The 5,023-nt window shown below is 32.9% G+C and overlaps 1 long non-coding RNA gene across 3 annotated transcripts; it reads right to left on the reverse strand.

Annotated features, from left to right (window-relative positions):
* Positions 1-1,800: 1,800 nt before the first annotated feature.
* On the reverse strand, positions 1,801-4,396 carry LOC141719241 (uncharacterized). Of its 3 annotated transcripts, none has more exons than XR_012574050.1 (4): positions 4,103-4,396; positions 2,520-3,693; positions 2,251-2,440; positions 1,801-2,154 (listed from the first exon to the last, which is right to left on the reverse strand). It is a non-coding gene; the product is annotated as an uncharacterized LOC141719241 (long non-coding RNA). The 3 variants fall into 3 exon arrangements; XR_012574051.1 differs by having other exon boundaries at positions 2,520-3,238; positions 3,623-4,389; XR_012574049.1 differs by having other exon boundaries at positions 2,520-4,356.
* Between the last annotated feature and the right edge of the window lie 627 nt (positions 4,397-5,023).

Below are 5,023 nucleotides of genomic sequence, written 5' to 3' on the forward strand. Positions count from 1 at the left end.
ATTCAAATCCAAGCTGCTACACTTTTCTCTGAGGCATGATCAATAATTGATCTTCTTCTTGAGTTTATTCCTTAGCTTGAAGGTTGTTCACAAAAAAAATCCTCTAGTCTAATCTACTTAACATTCTTACAAACTCAAGGAATACAATTAAAAAATACAAATATAGATTATCATACAACTTATCCTTAGGGCTGTCAAAATGACTTTGTCTTGTTATGTACAAGCATATCTTGCACAACAATCTCCCCCAATTTGTGAGAAGATTACTTGTCACAAATTTATGCGTGATAACAAGACTAACCCCAAGCAAAAATCAAATACAATAAGAGTGACAAATTTAAAAATTACATTTTAAACATTTTGCAATTACATCAAATGTTGAGTTATAGAGATTATTTGAACTTCTCATAACCAGGTTCCTTTCTAATTAGGTCCCTGAGTTTGACTAGAACTTCAAGTTCTTCAATGATCTCGGTCCCTCTTAGAGCATCCACTAGTTTGAGTCATTCTTCTAATGAGTAACTGTTGAGAATATGAACCATGTATCTTGCAAATATGTTTGTCTTAACATTCAGAATATGTCCATCTTTAGATACCCGGCTCAACCCCTTACCTTAAGTTCATTTGATCTTGTTCAAACATCTCAATTCCAAAGTCATCTTGATTGAAGCAATTCCAAAGAGAACCAGTTTCAGCTTGAATTTCTCTTGGTTTTATTCTTGCAGTCTTGAAGTGAGTTCTAGTTGGAGGTTTGAATGAATGTGGTTTAGATATTTTCTTTAGTGAGGTTTGGATAGCAGTGATATGAATTTTGAGTGGAGAATTAGCAGTTGGCTTGTATAGGTACTTGGGCTTATGGGTTTGGATTGGTTGAGATTGTGTTTGGCTAGGTTTTTGTGTTTGGGTAGGCTTTTGTGTTTGGGTTGGCAGAGCTTTTGATGTTTGGATTTCTGGAGTTTGATGAGTCTTCTTCTTGTCTTCCCCATCCTTCTTCATTTTCCCTTCATCCTTCCCTTTCTTCACTTCCTTTCCCTTCTTTTTATCATCCACCTTGCTACTACTAGTTTTGCTAGAGTGACTTGGATTTGAGCCAGAAGATTTATGCTCATTTTTCTTCTGCTCATCATCATGCAAATAATCTTTTGTGTTAATTTGAGTTCTAGGTAGCATGGCTTCAATATTTTTCAAGTATTTGGCCAGAATTTTAATCATTTCCACATCCTCAAAAGTCTTTATCTTCTTTGACTTTAGTTCTGTCTCCAATATCATTATCAGCTTCTTGTTTCTCATGACACATTACTTTGGAACACTACACCAAATATGGCCTATTGCAATGCTAAGAAATCGTAATGTTAGGCCCCAAAAATTTTACAATATACTCTAATGTAACATATTTGCCAAAAATTGGCGTTGCGTTTACTGGCGTTGCAATAGAACCCTATTGTAACGAATTTTGTACTTATTGCAACACTTTATTAGTATTACAATATAAACGTTGTTGTAACACTTTTAGAAGTTATAGTAACACAAATAAGGTGTTACAATATGCTATTGCAACATTTTTTTATCACATTTATATAATTAAAAGTGTTACAGAATTAATTTATTGCAATATTTATCTGCAACGCATTCGTTATATTGTAATACTTTCATATTTTATTGGCTAACACATATATGCAACACTTTTTATTAGTAAATATTGCAATATCCTATTTGAAATTTAAATATACCATTACCAAATCATATCAAACCAAACGTCACATTTAAAATTTCCTTGATTACAATTTACTAAAATTAAAATAAGAAAGAAATAAAGAATGAGAATTAAAAAAAATTATGTCAGTTTTTACACGGGAAATCCTAGTTATAATAATTTCTTCCAGAATGGCTTGTGCACGTTCTTTCAACTTTGGTGGTTATGCGGAATTTGGCTTAACAATATCTACTTCTCATTCTCACTTATCTATAATTCCCGTGCATGTCAATAAGATATACAACAAGACATGATTGTTCTAAGGTGACATGGCCAATTTCACCAGTTGCCTGGGGTGATACAATAGCCATAAAAAGCAGATTCCCTGATATCTATTATGAACATTACATCTTCATCTGCTATAATCTTTTCTTGAGTATGAACAACCTGAACCAAATAACCTATAACATATAGTTTAGAAAAGAAAGAGAAGGGTTGGAATTATATAGATCGTAGAATATAAAACTCAGAAATTTAATTAATGCTAGAAAAAATACCTCATTTTGTTTTCTTGTTACAGTAATTATCTTTTCCGACTCTGAGGGGAACACGACGAACCATAATCTCTGGTTTCAAAACAGTACTCATCTGCTACATGAAGAACACAATTGCTCTTCACTGCATGACCATAAATTTCAGACCTGGCTGGTGACATGGAATGCCAAGAAAAAAATCTGCAAGAGTCACCTGCAGAGATCTTTTCTTTTTAAAATTATCGCACATTAGAAATGGTAAATTAGATTTTGAGGAGGTACTACTCGTTTACCGTGCATAGAGGAGCACAAATATTGTGAAGGAAACATCGAATAAGGAAGAAACGACTTGATATGTACATGATATTGAACGGACATATAGTTATGAGAAGAACGACCTGCATCTAGTGAAGAGAAGAAGTATAAAATAAAGTTATCTATATCAAATAAATTTTTCACTTTAGTTTTGGATTCTTAAACAAACTAAGCCCAGCGGAATCCAATCAATAGAATCATAATGTTGAGTTTACTGTGACTGTTAGAATATCAGCATAGTAATTTTTGTTTTCCAGTGTGATTTTTAGGATCAACAAGAATAGTTCTAAACACCAACTCCATGTCCATATTAAACTGAGGGGCCTTCATAAGAAAACTCCAGAGTATTTAAGGAAAGTTTAAGCTAATTTTGATCTTGTACATTGTGTTCATGCCTGAGTTTAGTTCAGATAATTTGAAATTCAGAAAAGAATAATGATTTGTGGATTAATAGTAAGTGAAACCTTACTTGTGATTATCTCTAATCATTAACGACAAGTACTCTTCCTTGTGTTTGTTTTTATATAAGACTTGTCAGTTTTAAGTGACTGCCTATAGCTTTAAGCCCTTCCCAACCTCACTAGACTAATATATTTTTAATTGAGAAATCATAACATAAAGAAGGGGAATTCTCTGGCCCGTTGCAAAACTAACCTTATCCTCATACCCATCACATATATCTCATTGTCTGATAAGCCTACATAACATTAGTCAAGTCTACACAAAATTAGTCAAGGAAAAAATAATCTCAATTATAACAACCCTTCTAAATTATATAGATAACACTACATCTTTCCAATACATTGTTTACTTTATAATAAGTAGAACATAGATGTCATTATACCAAAAAAAACTCAATTCATAACACTGGAGCAACAACTAATAGCCTAAAATATAAACAAAAAGGGGTAAACAATGAATCTAGTACCCAGATTTAGGCTCGACATCTCAGTTTGTTAAAATTTATATTTATGTCTCTGCACCAACTTTCATTGTTGCGTGGGCTTGATATCACTATATATTATACACACACAATTCAGCGGATAAAAAGTGGTTTGAATCATAAAGATTCTGAACTTACATATTCAATCCGGAAGTAAAAAAAAGCCACATGCTCATTAAGCAATTAGCAAGTTGCAATCTTGATGGTTGCTTTCCACATATATGTATATTTTATCAGTAAAATAGACCATCAATATGGGTAGACAAAAAGAAGCCGTCAGCAATAAAAATTTACAGAAATCAAACAAATACACGATTGCATTATTGAGTACTTGACAAAACCAACTAAAGAATCCACTTCACTCTAATGAATCTCTGGGTCAGACAATTCATCAAAAATATATGTTGCATCACCCGATCAACTCAACTTCTAGATAGAGAACGACACTCCACTCTCGGATAAATAATCGGTATCTTATTTTTAAAAAACATCAAGTAAAACCATACACTGGCATCTTATTAATCAAATCAAGCTCTTTTAAGTAAAAGAAACTCGAAATTAACTCCCTAAATCTACACATACATATACATACAAATCGGAACTCAAATTGATAGTTACCTTTAATAGAAGCCCAAATTAAAGCCTGATTGAATTAAAGCTCAAATAGAAATTACCAGTTTGGGGGGGTGTTAGAAGGCTCTGTAGTAGAGAAGAATATTGATATGGAGATGAGAGACATCGCGGTGACAGTCGTGCGAATTAGATACGAGAGATAGAGCGATGAGAGGAGATGGGAGATGAGAGACAGAGAGAGGATTTTTTTAAATTTGTGTAATTAAAATTTGGTTTTTCCTGTAATTAAAATTTTCGTACCAAAAAATCTAAAATCCCGCCTTTTAAAAAATTGAACGCCCGCCTAAATTTACCATCAATTTGACCAAAAGCTTTAGAATGTATTGTAACATTTTTGAAAACATTGTGTTTGTTCTAAAATGTGTATCATGCTTGTTTCGTTTGTAACACTTTCTTATTTTATACAACACTTTTAATTATTACGATAGATTTGTAATTGTTTGGTCTATAGCAACATTTTATGCAACACAAATGCATTTTGGGCTTGCAATAGGTTATATTTGGTATAGTGGAATTTGAAAATATTTGCATTTCTTGGTGTTTGGACAGATGTAGACCACTCCCTTTCTTGGTTGTAGGTAGGTTTCAGGAAATGTACCTATTTGACCCTTTTTGAACTTATTAAGCATGAGAGTGTCCTCTGGAATCACCGCCCTTACTCTGCTTATGAAGATATCCAGCTCAGATTATCTTCTTGATTGTAAGAAAGAGAGAGAGATATGCATACATATGTCCACACTTGAGTCATTTAGATTGACTATTACTCTTTTCTCCCTGAAATTTTGCCCAGTCAACATCACCAACCTCAGAAAATTAATGTTTTTATCCATAGCCTTCTTGTAGGAGAAATGGTTGAAATTTAGAGAGAATCTCAGGGCTTCCAGAAATTGATCGAATTCTTTGTCA

The sequence above is a fragment of the Apium graveolens genome, chromosome 4 (genome assembly GCF_009905375.1).
Source record: "Apium graveolens cultivar Ventura chromosome 4, ASM990537v1, whole genome shotgun sequence".
Classification (NCBI taxonomy): domain Eukaryota; kingdom Viridiplantae; phylum Streptophyta; class Magnoliopsida; order Apiales; family Apiaceae; genus Apium; species Apium graveolens.